The 17865-nt window shown below is 40.8% G+C and overlaps 1 protein-coding gene across 1 annotated transcript in view; it reads left to right on the top strand.

The window, feature by feature from the left end:
* Positions 1-17865, top strand: part of gria3b (glutamate receptor, ionotropic, AMPA 3b) — an 84432-nt gene that overhangs the window by 8496 nt on the left and 58071 nt on the right. The window lies entirely within an intron of this gene.

Raw genomic sequence — 17865 nt, forward strand, 5'->3', positions numbered from 1 at the left:
TCACTGACAACTTGGCAGCTGGTGGACTCGACCCTCTGCCCTTCCGGACCCAAGTTTGCTTCCTTAACCACCAAGCTACCTAATATTTTGAAATGATGACTGTTGTTGTTCTTCGGTTGCATCAACAACTTTTGTTTGTTTGATTTTTTTTTTTTTGTCCTGCGTGATTGCAGGGACTGGTGCAGTTTGTCGTGGTCACATGAGGTCAGAGTTTGGTTTCAGCAAACACATTTAAAACGTCTGGAAGTTTGAAGGGAATATAATATTGTCTTAATTTTCTGGCCGTGAGATGCCCTCTGCTTTATTTATAATATTTTCAAACTCATGGCGTATCGCTGAGGCAGTAATGAGATTCAGAATAGAAAAATACGGAACACACTCCCAGGCAGATTCAGCACAATGAATTTTAATCAGAATATCAAAAGATCCTCTTAAACCCAACCTGAGGAGGATTGTTTCTGAAGGAGTGCTATTTGTCTTGGAATCAATGACGCTGGCAGATGTTGTTTGATAAAACAACAGCTTTCCTCCCTCGCCGCCGCTACACCGTTAACTCTCCATATATCTTTCACAAACACTGGGCGTTTGGCCATTTTCGGCAGCGACAGAATATGAAAGAACACAAAGTGTGGGGAGAGATTTTTCTCATCTGGAAGAGCAGTAAATCACTGCATGGATTTACACACTACCTTTCCCAGGCAAAGACAGTTAACTGTCCTTTGTTGTGCACTCTGAGCCAATGTGGGGGCTTGGTGGGATCTTTGGCTTCTGTATTGATTCCCCTTATCTATCGGCAAATGTGATAAATTACAAGCAAGAGGAAGGATTAGGGATGGGCTTTCATGGTAACCTTAGAATGACACCCCCACCCACATTTCTCTGTGATGCTTAGTAGTGTGTGAACAGCGGTGTTGGTTTAGTTGACTTGGATTTGGATCCATCAGAGACTTAGTCAACGACCTTCCTCTGTGACACAAGAACTGAAAGTGAAAACTAAATAGGAAGCTAGTGGGCGCTAAATGATGACAACAAAATGGATTGATTCATCAACGTCTAGAAGGCAGGACACGTATTAGGGAATGCAATTAGAGCACGTGTCCAACTCATGGCCCGGGGGTCAAATGCGGCCCACCAAGTCATCCAGGAGTCTATGCTGCTGAGATTCTTAACCTGGTAAATTCTGTGCTGCTGAGATTCTTAACCTGGTAAATTTGTAGTTTTTCTTTTTTATTATTACACAGCAATGAACAATATTCGTAACTTGAATAAATAATAATGAATTGCAGCGACATTCATTCATGCATGATGGAGCAGTTACATCTATATAAGGTACACATTTTAAACTATGCATGTATATAATTATATATATTTACATATATGTAAGCATAGACACGTTTGTGTATATATGTATATGCATGCATATACATATAGAAATACATGTATCTTTACATATATATGTAATATATAAATATATATTTTTAGTTTAAAACTTGTTCTTCATATTCCATTATATTGTATGTTAAACTAAAATAAAATAAAACTTTGTCTAAAAAAATGCGGCAGAAGTTGACAGTAAAAATCCTGATGTTTCCTGTACTGTAAATAATAAATTTAAAGATAATTAGCAGGACATTGACCCATATGTCAGCTTTATGGCACAGCAATGAGTGCCAGACACTGCAGATCAAGTCCTTCCTCTCTCTGTTTTTTTTTTTTTTTTTAATTCTTCTGCCTGCAGACGTGATACAATATGACAGGCCGTCCATGCTCCACACATCTGTTCATCACTGTTCAAATAATAGGCTGGTGTGCGTACTGTAAGTCAACAATGACAGCCTAAGTCTGTGTTCCTTTATTGAAGATGATATCAGCCCTGCATTGTGATGCACAAGAGGAGCTGGCTGCCCAGATACTGTAGACTCCACATAGATGCAGGACCACACAGGTGGAAAATCCACACGCTTGCCCGATGTGCTCACTGACGTGTAAGGAAAAAAAATAAATTGTGATAAGAAAAGGGCCCCTGTACATGTGGTGCATGTTCTGCTAAATGAGCAGAGGGCAGGCTGGCGTCGTCAAGTATTCATCTCAGGTGCATCAAGGAGACGTCTGCCAGCAGCTAAGCCTCCTGTAATGGCTGCTTTCCATTTTGTCAGTGAGTGAAATCTCTCAAGCAGAGTAGGGTACGTTATTTGTGGCTTGTTGAGTTATTTTTCATGTGAAAATGTTTGTCTTTCATGCACTGATTGTAGGAAAATGAAAAGTGAAACTAAAGAAACACATTCACAGATTACTGCCGTTCTAGACGTTTTGTTTTTCACTCATTTTGTCTCTTCCTGTTTTTTATATATATTTCATGTCTTTATTATAAATAAAAATTATAAAGCAGCAGCTGCCGTCACACCAGGCTGGCAATTGGCCATTTACTGAATTCCTCTACAATAGCCATTATCATTGAATCAGCGATGCTCTGGTCTGACTGTCGTAGCTCATGACGCTGCATCGGAGGCGGCTCTGCCTTTATTTCTTTGATTATAACAAAATAAAAAAAGAAGTTGTTTACCTTAACAAAAAGTGCTGACTTCACTCTCCTAGTCAAGGTCACCAGACTAATGAAAGTAAACACTTTTCAGCTTTTTATCGCTCCTCCAAATTGAAAGAAAAAGCTTTCATTTGCACCAATTTGTCGTCTATTCTTAGCAGTGAAACCCGCCTGCATTTGAGCTATTGCTGTTTTTGGTTTCTGTGTGCATGTCTGCGCTAGATTATAAATTTTGTTCTAAAGCAGAGACTGTAAAAAATGCAGAGGGCAGAGGGGCAGTGGTTGCGGTGAATACAAAGCAGCAGCAGGGACTGTCACAGAGTTCCCTCCCCAACTGGTAAATACTGGATCACAGTGCAGTTGGGCTTCGAGCCTCCCAACACTCCCTGTGCCATCCGAGCGGATTGATCCACATGTTTCTGGCCCGTTGGAAAACAGGCTGTCGCTGGCAGAGCCCTGTCAGTGCTGCACGTCTGTGCAGGAACAAGGGCTCCATCAGAACTGATTGTATGTGACAGTTCACAGTCACCAGGCCACTGAAGCATCATAACCTTGTGGAACTGAATGAGAGGAGGGGTGGAAAGACGTTAGCATATTACACGCAGTGATGCAAAAAAGAAAAAAAAAAAGAAAAAAAAGCACACCACGAATAGCCTCTATGGGTAATGTTTGTCAGATCTTATGTAATGGAAGACGTAATGCAGGCTAGCACCTCCGGCGACTCGGTGAATTTAGGAATTAATTCGACTGTGATTGCAGTTTGAGACTGAAGAGCTAAGCGCTTTTGGAGTACAGTCTGTTATTGTGTCGTCAGCAGACGAACTGCTGACGACACCGGGACAGAAATATCTCCAGGTTAATCTGCGGACTTAAACAAGAGACACTAATGTAATTATACTTTACTGTATCACACGTGTCAAACTCAAGGCCCGCGCGTAATTATACTTTACTGTATCACATGTGTCAAACTCAAGGCCCGTGGGTCTAATTTGGCCCATTGTGTCATTTTATGCGGCCCAAACCCAATCTATTGAGGGGCCAAAGTAAAACTCTGTCCAAATTGCGGGCCAAACAGGAATAACATTTTGGGATTTGACCACTGATTGTTCATCTCGGTTCTCAGCCATTTTTTGAAGTGAGATTTAATAATTTGACAATTTCAATATATTTTTTTATTTATCCTACAGTGGTAGAGAAGCAAAAGCTACACATTTGTCCAAATGAGAGGGTGTGTTGGGGGAGCAGGGGGTCCAAAATGGTCCTATCTATAAAAGTGTTAGTCTAGAAAGTTCTAGACCCTTAGTCGAACCCGCTGAAAATCCTTTAGTGAAAAAAAAGAAGTTGGCAGATGTGTTTTCAGTGTTTCAGAATTAGTGATGGCTGATTAATGCAGTCGCTGCTAAATTAAGCTAAAATATATTTCTGTGTCAGGATTCGCCGGCAGACGATGAATATTTCTCTGTCGAGCAACAGTGTCAGGCATGCATGGCTGAGTGATAATGTGTGTGTGTACCTGTGTGTATGTGTGTGTGTGTTTCCCTCTCAGGTTAAATCTGACAACTTTGTTAGTTCCTATGATTTGTAAACTTGGCAAAGGGCACAGAAAGGTTAGAGACACGCGGCTGTCTTATCTGTCGCCGACGCCGTTGTCAAACAGTGACGCACCTCTCTGATCCGTACTCCGTCTGGAAACACTGCGCTCAACCGATGAAACCTCTTTTACTTAAACTCGTCGACAATTTACCAAAAAAAAAAAGGTTGTACATTTCCAGCAGCTGCCAAACCAAGCAGCAGATTGTTTGTTTTGAGGAAAATGCCGACATCAACGAGAACTAAGTAGCGCTGCCTATAACCCCAAGTGGCAACGTGTTGCAGACAAACAGGGCAGTAAAAGTGTAGGAACGTGATCGGGTTTGATTGAAGATGAAGGAAGAGAACGGCCAAGTGGGACACGGAGACAAATCTCAGGAGCCCCTGTTCCTCATGTTCTCACTGAAGTTTTATCACCAAAAAACACATATAATTATTATTAAAGAATATAGTAAATGCCAGCTGTTAGCCACTTAGCTTCAGTCACCACTCTTAGACTCCAGACTGTGTGAATACGGCTCTCTTTCCTTCATTAGAAACGGCAGCGCAGGTCCATCATCACGCAGCACTGCACAGCAGCGTTTACATGTTTACAGCAGCAGGACTAATTATTTCACACCTTCACTAATTACACATGACACTCAGTGGAGTCAGCTCGCCGGGGTGTTATAGTTCATGTAAGGGTTTATGTTGTCATCTCAGGGCAGTGGTTTGTCCATTTGCCTTACAGCAAAAAACAAACCAAAATCCCTGATTGATCCCTGGTGTCCCCTGATGGTCGTCTGTGTGTACTACGTTGTTCTTCCCACGTGGGCGTGGCTCTACGGAGGATTTCGTTTTACAACTAACAACAGGGAGGATTAGGATAATTGTTTACTCTGAATGGACTGTGTGAGTGTGAGTAGTTGTTGGTCTGAGTCTGTAGCTCTGTGATGGTTGACTGTCTCACAAAAACTGCAGCAATTGAGAAGTTAGGAAATGGAATTATGTAAAACAAAATGTAGTGCTTTTATTAGTAGTAAATATCTTCTTTAACAAATAAATGCAAGCATTAGTTTGTTACAGTTGCACTGTGTAGTACAATGATATTGAACTGGCGGCCCGCGGGTCCAATCTGACCCAATAATGTTAGGCAAAAATTCAATTTTTATTTCATTTAATTTGAGCGAAGATTTGTTAGGCAAAAATTTGATTTTTATTTCATTTAATTTGAGCAAACATTATTAACATTACAATAAATGTAAATCGTATTCTATCCCTGCCTTTATACATGTACAATTTTATTTATGGTTTTGACTGTGTTCAGTGAAAGTCACTGTTTTATCTACAAAATTTTAAATTATTTAAATCTGTGTTTAATTTCCAGTTAACCACCGCAGCGTCTTGGTTGCCAGATTGTATTACTTATATTTAAATTAATTTTATTTCAGCACTAACACAAATATATAACAAGTTGTGTGCTATAGAAGTGAAGTGATAGAAGATGTAAATATTTTCATTTAGTATTATTTTTCTGCTGTAATCATATAATGTAGACATTTAGGTGCAACTCACCCACTGTCTGTTGTTGTTGACAATATTAGTACCCTGAATATTTTCTGAGCTTGCTCTTAAATCATGACAGACATAGAAGAATGTGACTTTGGGGTCGGCCATTTTTAACCGTGTTCCAAAAACAAACAAAAAATATATATTTATATATTAGAAGATGACACAATGCTTTGGTCTGACTCAACATCGCTCTGGCCTTGCTTCCCTTGTCCTTACTGCTCACTATCCCCATGAGCGAGAATTAAGTGAACATGATGTGCTCACTCAGCCGTGATCCTTCTCTGTTTCTCCCTCCAATGGTTAATTCGGAGAGTGCTGTTGTGTGGCTCTTGCCATTTCACACATGGCTACGTAAAACCTGTGGGCGGTTGCTCCCATGCTGCTGTTAATGTTTGTGTGTCCATGCATGACTGTGTGATGAAATATTGAAGTGTTCTATCATCCACCATTGGCTGGCCACTGGCGGGATTCCTGTCCCTTGATTTTTATTTTTCTTGCCGTCTTTATCTTAGCGGTGTGGCTTTCTTCCCCCGCACTGTGGTGCACATCGGGACGGCGAACCTCATCTGGACCCATGACAGAGCTAATCCATCGCAGCTGCAGAATGAAAAGGCCGTTGGAAGTGATTCCATTCCAACCGCCTCAATAGGAAGCCCCTCTCAGATACTGGTGCCCTTTGCAGCCAGAAACCGTTAGAATATGATGAAAAAGGACTTGGGAAAAGTTCAGTTGCTTGGTCGAGTTCATGACAGAAGTGAGAAGAGGGAAGAAAGTCCAGCTCGTGCATGCTTGTCTCAGTTGGCGTGATGAGAACTTGATCGCAGCGACTGCTGTTTCACCTTTACTGTCGTGGACGCTGAAATAACGAAGGCTCAATTTGTCAGTTAACGTATAAGTTTTCATTTGCTCCAAAGGACAAGCTGGACAAATATGACACCGGATCAATGGCTGTGAAGTGGACAGGAGCCAAAAGCACTTTAACATCCACATTGACATTAACTTGCCATAAAATACTTAGAGCTTATGTGGAGGAGTTGAAACGACGCTACGCTCACTCCAGGAAAATTGCGCTCTTACGCCAAATAACATCACTTTTCCCTATATGTCAAGGGCAAAGAAAAGGCATTCCGTGTTGTCTTCCCTGCTGCCAGTTGTAGTGCCACAGTACAGCCTAATGCTCTGCTCTACAGCCCCCCCCCTCCCTCCGAAAAGAAATAAATCTGTAAAGGGATAAACTAGGGTATTATATGTATAAAGGAGCTTAACTTTGGAATTTACTCTTAAGTGGCTGAAAAAAAGTCAGTGAATATTAACCTCACATTCTGCTGTTTGTCCCAGTTACTATAATTTTAGGATATCCAAGGACATCCTGCAACTGGAAATTATCCCAAACATGCTCCAGTAAGAATACCGCTGTCAATTCTATTAACAGTTCATTTCGCAGTATTTTATTTCTGTTTTTTTCTATTCTCCTGTGCAGCAGTTAGTCAAATATCCTAATAATAACCCTATATTATTCACAGTAGTAGTAGTCTCCAAAATAGTATACACCATAAAGAACTATTTTAAGAAATATGTTGCTTTTTGTTATGTTTTTTTTTTTGTCAATGCGGGATCGCTAGGTAGAACAAATAAAAAACTCAACCAGGTTCCACACCCCATTGGCTCTAATAACTAAAAAAAAGAGAGAGACTCAGATTTGAAGATCTTCATGTCTTTCTTCCATTCCTCTGAGTCTATCAATGTTGTGTTCAACTAAACAGGACCAGGTTCCACACTAAGTAATTACTTTTTTTTATAGCAACCCAAAGTTAGAAGATCATGATATTTCATCACCTATATTTTTGGGACATTTTGTTAAGTGGTGCACCATGGGATAATTCTAATGTAACATATGTGCCATGCCTCAAAAATGTTGATGGCAAACACTGTTCTGTGGCCTTTTGAAATCCTGTGCCTCGACAGTAGTAGTACTGTAGCTCCAGAAAAAGTTTTGGCACCACTAGTCTAATCTAGTGATTTATGCCACTCTCCTTTGTTTGTTTTTCAATGTCTGATGCTTTCAAAACCTGTAGCACAATTAGGATTGTATCTCATGTGTCCTTTCCCTTTTTCAAAATAACTGTTTTCAAGGATGACTGTGCTTCATGTTGAAAATGATTGTTTCCCTTTAAGCACTGCGCTGTGCTGCGGGTCGCATTATCAGCATTTGTACTGACATTGAAATGTCAGCTAAAATGGGATTTTATCATTTCCATACAATGCAAGAGAAAACGCCACACACACTCCTTTGCTCCATTCACATTGTGTGGGTTTGAATTGGTGTTAGGTAAATCCTTTGCTGGGAGCTTTTATTATTCTTTGTGGAGAGATGTGCTATGAGTAAGAAGTCATATTTTAAGGGGGTGTCTGACATTCCGCAAGAATATAGGATTACAGCTCACTTACTTTTATAGCCCTCTGTTTTCCGTATCTGTCTCTCTCTCGCTCTCTCTCTTTCTCTTATTCTGATACCTTCAGCATTATCATTCAGGGACAGAGCACTGTCTCAGCAAGGGCACTAATATGATGAAAACTGGTGCGGTGCTGCACCGGCTCTACATCCCTAACCAGGCCGGGATTGAGGCTGAAAAAGGAGGAGGATTTCACTGAGTAATCTCTTCAAGGTTAAACAACTGGTCTCATCTCATCGTCCTTACTGACTCGTATTGTTTTTTGCCACAAAGAGCTGAGAGAGACCGTTTTTCTTGGAGAAAAAACTGTTTTTTTGTCATCAGCTTTCACAGTGTAAGTCCCTCGCTGCTCTCGCTCCTTTGGTTTCTTCCAGCTAAAAGATAAATTGTGGCTGGTGATTTGATTAGTGACCTTGGGAACAAAGGCCAATCATGTTCACATTTGAATAGTGGACCCCATGAGAGAGTGATATAGTCTTTAATGTGCAATACTGTAAGGGGGCGTCTGACATTATTAACAAGGGCAAATCAGTAGATTTTAGGACAGTATTATAATTTCAAAAGGTGAGAATTTTAAAAGCTTAAACGTGTTGAGATAAGTCTCGGTGTCTGGCAAAACCTTTAATAAGTTCTATCATTGTACCTTTGTGAAGCGATGACTTCTTTTTATCAATCTTTTTGACCGTGAAATAATATTTTTCATCTGACCTGTGTGGAAACCTGTTCAAAGATTTGTAGCATTGCAACCGGGTTTGCTCTATCGCCATCTGGCTTCTTTTTTCATAGCTGCAAAACGAAATGAGCATTTGAAAGGAAGTGAATTTCAGTCCTTGTAGCCCGGTATCAGTGTGTGATTTTGGGCTATCCCAGACAAAAGAGCATGGCAAGGAAACAGAGAGATATCTTTGGTGGTGGTCTTACATCACGCCGTGAGACAGGTGCAAGGACGGCCGTTGTCAGTGTTTTGTGACCAAAGATAACCCCCCCCCAAAAAAAAAAATTCCACCATTGTCAGACATTTAGGATGACTATCTTACAGTGTGACAGCTGCTACGACCTATGTCTACTAATCAGCCAGTAGAAATGCAGTAGGTAATGACACCGACTCAACCTATTAAACTAAGATAGTTTTCCCTGTAACTTTAATTAGATTATTTCTTGCCTCCTTATCTTGTAATTGAAGAGCAGATAGAATTGATATTAAAAACCATCCAACGAAAATGAAAAACAATACCTTTATTTTTGACATGAATAGAAAAATAGAGGAATCTTTCCATCACTTCCCCTGAGGATCCAAGAAAGAAAAAAACACTCGAACCAGCATGGTTTTCAGCTGCCAGGTATTTTCCCCTGCTGGGTAGAATTAGATTCAAAACAAGTCAGTCTGTCGCAGCATTCTACCTGAAATATCACTAGGAAATGTTTTCCCCAGCAAAGTCTGCCTTCCTGCTCCGAAGTGGAATATTTAGCAGTATTATCTTTTAGGAGTTTTTATTCCTCGTGATCAAGAGAGTTTTATTTTGCCTGAAGGCGTCCTGAAGTAAACTCTGTCCTCGTGATTCAGCAAAGTTAATGTGTTTGGCTGTGGTGAAGGCTGAGCCCATACCTTTTTCTGACAGCAGCAGTCTGACTGTGTGCAGTGGTGGCCTGACATGTTGAACTCAGCATGTCTCCCTCGCTTCCTTTCACAGCTGCCCACTGTATTCTGCCTCCTCTACATCCTCTCCTCTCTCTCTGGCTCACCCGGCACAGAGATGGTGGGTAGATTAAGTTGTGTCTACTGGGACATGTTGGCATGCTCTCCGTGGCTGTTTCTCTCCTCACGCAATCGTGGCACAATCCACACCCATCTCCATCTCGCATCTCGCAATCTCTGTGCTGCTACTTTGGCTTCGTGCTTCATTCACCTTCATTTCTCCATATGGATCTGGAGACGGGTGGGAATGGGGGTGGGGGGAGGGTGCTCTAGGCCTGCAGTGCTGATTGGGAGAATTAGTGGTGTGTGATGGACTTTGTCACTGACTTTCTGTAGAAATCCAATTACAGAATATTGTAATACTTACATGTTTCGTGCTTGGCTGAATCCTTTTTTTTTTTTTTTTTTTTTTTAAAAAAAAGCCATAGTCGATGGGTGTCTATTGAACAGCCATCACTGCTCTACGCTGTTCACATGATCTGTAAGGTGAGAGGATGAAGTCAAGCCCTGTAGCGCTGCTCTCACCTCTGCATTGCAGCAAACGTTGGGCCGCGCGAGCCTGCTGTGGAAAGGGTTGTAACAGTATTTGTTCAAAGTGATGGGCTGGGATTTCAGAGCACGAGTCTCGAGGTGAAGCCAAGGCCAAGGGTTTAGGTCTGTTATCTGCCTACATAGCTGGTCCTTGATTGCATATGTCAAAGAGTTGGCATGCAGCAGACCCAGGGCCTTCAGATTGAGATTTTTTTTATCTATCTCCAAAGTCCTGTCAAACAGGGTCTCTCTGAGTCATTTCACTACCTGTCCAGTTCCAGTCTAACTGTTACAAAAACTTTGAGAAACGTAATCTTGTCAAACTTTCTTGCCACATTGTCGTGCAAACCTTTTGATCATTTTTCAGTCATCAGGTACAGGGTACTTCTATGATAATGAAGTCGTCAGCGTACGCTCAAAATCCTCCATGACATGTGCCTGTTTGACCTGCAGAGTGCTTTCATCCTGTCCGCTGTGCTGTGGTCAAACAATGACTTCACAGTGAGACCTTGAAGGTGAGAGTATCTGTCAGAAGGAGATGGAGGTGAGAGTCACCCACTCCCCTGGAGAATTGCTCTCCAGCCACTCTCACAAGTGCAGGTCTATATCATCATGATGGCAGGTGAGAGGCGAAGGAAGCGAAGGATGAAGGGCTGCAGAGAAAAACAAGTGAGAAAGGAATAGTTAATGAAGTCCAGTGATGGGGAAGCACATGCTCGTGGCTTCATCTGACCTCAGCCTCAGGCCTCAGGGCAGTTTCTCATTGTCACTGCATCGGGTACACTGTGATTTGCAGCAGTCAACGGCCGTCAAACCTTTAGTGTGTCAGACATTATTAATGTTGTAGGATAAAGACGTCGACTTCACTACAGATAAAACAGAACCCCCTGGATTTAATTATGTCTGTCTGTCTATCTGTCTGTCTGTCTGTTGGTCTGTGGTCGACCAAACAACATATCTACAGTATATATCCATCCGCCTAGCCATTCATCCATCAATTTCTCCCTATGTTAGACTGCCTAGCCATTCATCCATCCATCCATCAATTTCTCCCTATGTTAGACATAATCAAACAATTCAAATATCTTGGTTTACAGAACCTGTAAAACTTTATTTCTTTAAATTAATTTTTTCAGTCATTTTCAGCCAAATCACCTCGTATAATTGATTGAGCAAATGATTATCAACTAGCGGCTCGCAGGCCGAATCCAGTCCGCTGAACGGTCCCATCTGGCCTGGTGACTGAATTCCAAAATTGTGAGGACCAAAAAAGCATTTCAAATGTATTTATCACAAAAACTGATACCATCTCCCGCTCCCCTCGGGAGACCAGACAGACCGTCTCCGTCTGACAGCATCCCCTGTTCAGAGCAGTACCGATGGGTTCCAAAACAGAAGGGACCAAAACAAGATGGGCAGAAATTAAAGGAGTACAGAGGGTGAAGGAGGCAGAGCTTCGTCTAGGATACAGTGATGGTGGAGGGAGGAGTTGTGGGGGGGCGTGTGGGGGGGTTGTGTGGGTGACAGAGAGGAATGAGAACAGCCACAGAAATAAAGAAAGTGAGAATAACCCACATTCTCACTAGTGAGAAAAATCAGCTAAAGAGATACGTGGGTTTAGTGAGAAAAATCAGCTAAAGAGATACAATCATTGTTGACATTTAACGTTCTCAGCCTTATACCCCGGGATGTGCCCGGCTCTGGTGTTCTGAATGATTGCAGTTTCCCTGCAGGACACCACAGATCCCTCTGAACTAACATTCCAGGCCAGCCATCTCAAGTGATGCATCAGAAATGTAACATCCCCGTAGCACTGCCGAGTGTGCTGATTATAAAAGGGAATGAGGGCGGCACATTGTGTGTGTTTGACCAGTGAACTGGAGATGGGATGCATGGTCCCCTGCAGCGGGGAGTGGGTGGGGGCTGACACTGTTAGATGCTGCAGCAGGAGAGAAGGAGGAGAAGTGAGGTTGGAGAAAAGAAGAAAAATAAACGGAGGAAAAAAAGAAAAAAAAAACGCTGATTACAGCCAATAATTCTTTTGTGGTTTACGGCTTTTCATTTGAGCTTCTCTAAGGACTGCATGCCTTCCCATGCTATTGAGTCTGATGGAAATTACTATTCCTGAAGTGGCTGGATTATAGCAAGTCATTTGTTTTGATTTGTTTTTTTTTTCTTTCACTTTCTTCTTTTTCATTTTATAAATGTTTATGTCATCATGTCTTTAATGTACTGTAGTTCACAGAAACAAAGCTGCATCTTATGTTCTGATTTGAAAAACTGAGTGAGAAGATTCCAATATGTGGATAATCCTCCCATCATAAAAGAGATCGGGTGTGTGAGGATGAGAGCAGAGTGAAATATAAAAAAATATAAATGGAAAATTATCACTGTTTTTAATCGTAGTTAATCATATTTAAATTAGATTAAAACATGTTTTTATTTTTATATAACTGGAGCAGAAAGACGAATGACAGCAGTTGAATCTAATCCAAATGGTGGGATTATTCATATGGAATATTGTTGAAGAAATATGGATTAAATATAACTAAAATTTATTTGGACAGAGTTGGTGGATTTTAGTTATTTCTGTGCATCTTCACAGTTGTTTGTAGTGGTTTGTTGCTCTCAAAACACGAAGCACAATCCAACGTATACAACCAGCAAAATGTAAACAAAGCCGTCATCCGCGTATAGCATTACATGATGACGTATTTTTTGTTTGCCCACCATCTAGTTCCCATGCGACATTTGTTTTATCTTCGGAATGATGGAACAAGACTTGTAAATGTATAGGAGCTAGAGATGTAACCTCGAAACGCTGTAAGTTCAGGACGTCATAAACCGAGAACCTTTTTTATTTTTTTCTTATTGTGTCTTGATTTGCTTTTTTCCCCCCTGTGTTCATTCCAGATATTAATTCCATTAAAATCACTTATACCTAGTTACAGATGAGCTAAGGCCTGTGATATTTCCCTCTCCTGGATGTCTCATAGCAAAGACCTAACACCAGTCCAACCCCCCGGTCTCAGCTCCATTGATGGAGCAGCACGGTGTTACTGAGGAAACAATCTGAGCAGAGAAGGAGAAAAGAAAGAGGTGCATTCAGGTGGAGACAGATACTGCCATGCTTGAAGAGGATGTATGCTTTGGGGGACGACCAGATGGCTGAGGCAAAAGACAAGCAACAAAAGGAGAAGTCAAATAAAGTGGTGAAGATAGAGGGGAGGAGAGTGGAGAGAGAGAGAGAGGGAGAGACGCAGGGAGAGAAGAGCTGGGAATGGAATGAATAATATATGACTTTTAAGAGTAAAAGCTAATAAAAGTGGAACTTCTTCAGGTTCCCTGTTTTTTTAGTACAATCCAATAGAACATCTGCCTTTTAATGGACAAAACTCTACTTTATCATGTACCGTTTTAGTCGGTCAGTTCCTAGTGTTTAAATATTGATACTATTGATAAATGTAAATGGAATTTTTATATAAACATATATTTGTCTGTGAGTGTTAAAACAATATGCTACTAAAAAAAACTGTATGGCATAATAAGTAATAGATGGTAGATTCATACTCACAAAGCGCAGCTTTTTGATTTAATTGTGGGGGATTTAAAGTGGTGGAGACAGCAGAGGTGGGAGAGGAGAGAGGTACTTTATAGGAGAGAGAAATAAGATGGAAATTAGAGCGAAGTTTAACCTTTGTAAAAATGTGCAATTTTAAATTTTAATGGATGAAATGGTTTTCATATATATATATGTATATACACACACACACGTCCAGGTTCTCCAGCAATATAACTCAAAAATGAAAGGGGAAGTGGGGGAGACAGCAGAGGTGGGAGAGGAGAGAGGTACTTTAGAGGAGAGAGAAATTTAACCTTTTTCAAAAATGTGCAAAATTTTAATGGATGAAATGGTTGAATTTTTATTTAATATCAGTTCAGTTATCATCAATTAGGGACAAATATATATATTTTGCTGGAGAACCTGAACGTGGTCCTTTAGTTGTTTTAGGCTAAAGGTAAATAGAGAGATCCCAGTGTACAGTGGGAGTGCTCGTAGCAGGTTGTCGGGTCTTAGCCCCCTGTAAATGTAGAAAGACTTTTATCCTTCCAAACCCACATCTGGAATCAGCTGACAAGAGAGGAGCCTGGCAACAAAAGCTTTGCCTCCCGGTCGACTCTTACTCTCTGCAGGAATCATCACAAGGCCTGCGCTTTCAGAGCCCAGTGATCTATTCTGTCGGTAGGCTGTTATCAAATATTCAGTAGACTGTACGAAGGGGCGGCTGGTCATTTAGTGTCAGATATGTAAGAAGGAAGAGTTAAAAATCAATCTTGATTTTTATTTAACGCCAGAACTGGAGTTCTATGTATGAAGTCCTGCCTTTCTTGTTCCTGGAAGAGCTCCTGCCGCAGTTCACTATTGTATTAATTATGTGTGGAATGTAGAGAGCAGAAGCAGGGAACAAAGGTACAGAAGATTTCATTCTCAGTGTGCTCTCATATATATATACATATATACACACGTGTATATATATATATATATATATACTGTATATATATTAAAAAGCAGAATATGTGCACATTTCTACTGTCTATAGTATAAATATAATATGTGTATAAAAAATCCTGATTTAATTAAAGTGTTGAATTAATCAGAGTCACCACATAAAAAAACTTGTACAGCAGAAAAGGAACAGAGAAAGGTACAACGTGTGGGAAGAGAGAACAAAGTGCATCATGGGAGTTCCGGCAGCACTGTAGGCAGTTTAGCAGCATAAGGGATATTTCAGGTTCACTTGCGCCAGCCGTAACTATGAGCTTTATGAGAGAGGAAAGTTTTAGATGGAATATTAAATACAAAGATGGAGTCGTCCTCCTGTGACCACAGGGGGAGCTGGAGTCCACTCAGGAGAAATCTGCAGAACAAAGTTGTTTTCTTACAGATTGTTAGACCTATAGCCAGATAAGTTTGTTTTTATTTTTGCAGTAAATCTCGAGCATTAGGGAGAAGGGTTTGAATTTTAAGCTCACGTTGCCCTGTTGTTGGCCTGATCTTTTAAGTTGAAGCAGATGAAGCTGAGCTTCAACGGGTTTATACGCATCTAAAACTTAGGGAACATACTAAAGAGCTCAGCACAAGCCATTAGGTGCTGTGGGAATGACTGCAGTCCAGCGCCCCCTATTTTACCCCTGACTAACTCCATAGTAGAGAGTCTACACTAATGTTTCATAAATGGGTTCAATGCAGTGCTCAAGTCCCATCCATATGCATGGGGGTTAATTTACAATTCTAATTCTGTAATTATAATTTTTGCTCTGCTTATATTTTTTATTTTTTTTTATTGAAGAAAATGTCATTTTGGTCCCTTGAGTTATTTTAAGTTTGAGACCCCTGTTGAAGTGCACTTCAGTCAATAGTATGTAAACAAATTATGTTTGAGACTTTATTTAATTACCACCCACTTGTGTTCCGTGTCAGTGGAAGACAACAATCCAGTCCAGGTCTAACAGAACCATGTTCCAGCCCAAGTTGTCCGAAATCTTAAAGCTAATATCTGCAATCAGGTGAAATCCATCAGTGGTTGGAGGGCTTCAGGTCGATGTTATCACAAACAGCAGTGGCTGTATAAAGTGGAGGTGTATCTGCTGGGTTTAACTTTGACTTGAGAAGCCAAGCAGGAAAAGGAGAGAGGGTGATTTGCTCCCCCAGGATCAGTGCGGTACCAGTACTGTGGGACCACTTGTCCAAATTAAGAGGGAGTGTGGAGAAAACGGGCCCTTGATGAGGTGCACAACTCTTGGTGTCTCCCATTCAGAGGGGGACACTGCACCATTCAACCTGAGGCCCGATGCAGCACAATACTGCTGTCCATCTGTTGATTCACTTATCAAGGCTGTGTGTGTGTGTGTGTGTGTGTTGGTGGGAATGGATGCTTACACCACAGACCAGGTGTCTGCACCAGGGCAGATAGGGAGAGAGAATTAAAAAGTGGGAGGCCAATCCCAGCAGTGACTGGAACATCTCTCACTCACACGGCATTTGGGCTTAAAACCCAAATATGATTTACAAGAGCGTCAGACAGATTTACACATATCTGTGCTGTAGTTCTATTTCCACAGAAAGAATATTTAAAAAAAAAAATCATGTTCTTTAATATGTCTGGGGCGAATGTCTGCATTTTTATGCTAAGTCAGGGTTAGCATAAAAAGTTACGACTTATTTCTGGTCATGCCTGTTTAAGTCCCAGTTTAAGTCTGTAACAAGTTAAAATTATAATATAATATAGTGATTAAGTATGGTCATCTGATTGAAAAGGGCAAAACACACATTGTTATTTGCACACGCTGCAGATATGAGATGTATGAAAACATCCAATGACGATTAGGCTCTCTGTTCTGTTCTGTTCCGTTCTGTTCTGTTCTGTTCTGTTCTGTAATTAGGCTCTCTGTTCTGTTCTGTTCTGTTCTGTTCTGTTCTGTTCTGTTCTCTTTTCTTCTGTTTAAAAATACATCTTGGAACAATGTGTTTCATTATCCCTCTTTTTTTCCCAACACATTTATCTAATTAGCTCACACTCCTGTATATTTAGTCATCACTTGCTTGTGGTTAGCCAATTTTTTTTAGTGTTTTAACCAACACTTCTGTTTACTGTATACACACATTTAACAAGGCTGAAATGTAGATGAACTTCTAGATATCTTTAAAGAAAAGGAAGATTTCTTTTTTCTTTTTTTTTTGGAACAATCTCTTTCCTGCAGGAACTTAGGGATTTGGATTTGTGGCAACTGAATTAAAAGAAAAAACAAATAGAAAAAGTGCTAATTAGAACCGACCCTGCTCTACAAACACTGAGTTTTCAGTGAGTACTAGGGGAGACGCAGACTCAGAGAGTTTGCTCTTTCTTTTGCTAGGTACAAATCACAATTTCCTGGGATTTTCCTGCTCTTATACTTACTTTTCCTCCAACAGACTCTCAGGGGAGGGACTTCAAAAGCGCTTGTGTACTTTTTCAAGCTTCCTGCAACACTTTGAATTTTCCTTTGGATGTGATTTGAGAAGCTTCTCATTGCAAACATGAAGCGTGATGCTATTTTCTTTTCTTACCTCCGTAACAATTACTAAAAAGAACAGCGGCGTGTTGTTGCATCATCAGACACAGGGGGCACTTGTACAGACGCAGCCACTTAAAAGTGAAAAGGCATTCACTTTTCACTCACAGCAGAAAGAGTTGTCTTTTTCAGCTCTTTTTAGGGAAGTGGAGAAGTGACAGCCGACAGCGGTGACAGTGCTCACAGCTGGTGTGAACGGTAGAGAGTTTATCTCTGTGGATGAGGGAACTGAGACATAACTGAGGGAGCTTTTGATGGCTGCTGCAAGTCTGCGCTGAAGGATGGGTTTTTTTTTTGGTTTTTTTTGTTACAGAGCGTGGCCCTGATAACATCTAAATTTTTGAAAGTCATTGTTTATCTCCTGAGGACCCTTTCTGAAGGGAATATCG

The sequence above is a fragment of the Cynoglossus semilaevis genome, chromosome 15 (genome assembly GCF_000523025.1).
Source record: "Cynoglossus semilaevis isolate Cse_v1.0 chromosome 15, Cse_v1.0, whole genome shotgun sequence".
Classification (NCBI taxonomy): Eukaryota; Metazoa; Chordata; class Actinopteri; order Pleuronectiformes; family Cynoglossidae; genus Cynoglossus; species Cynoglossus semilaevis.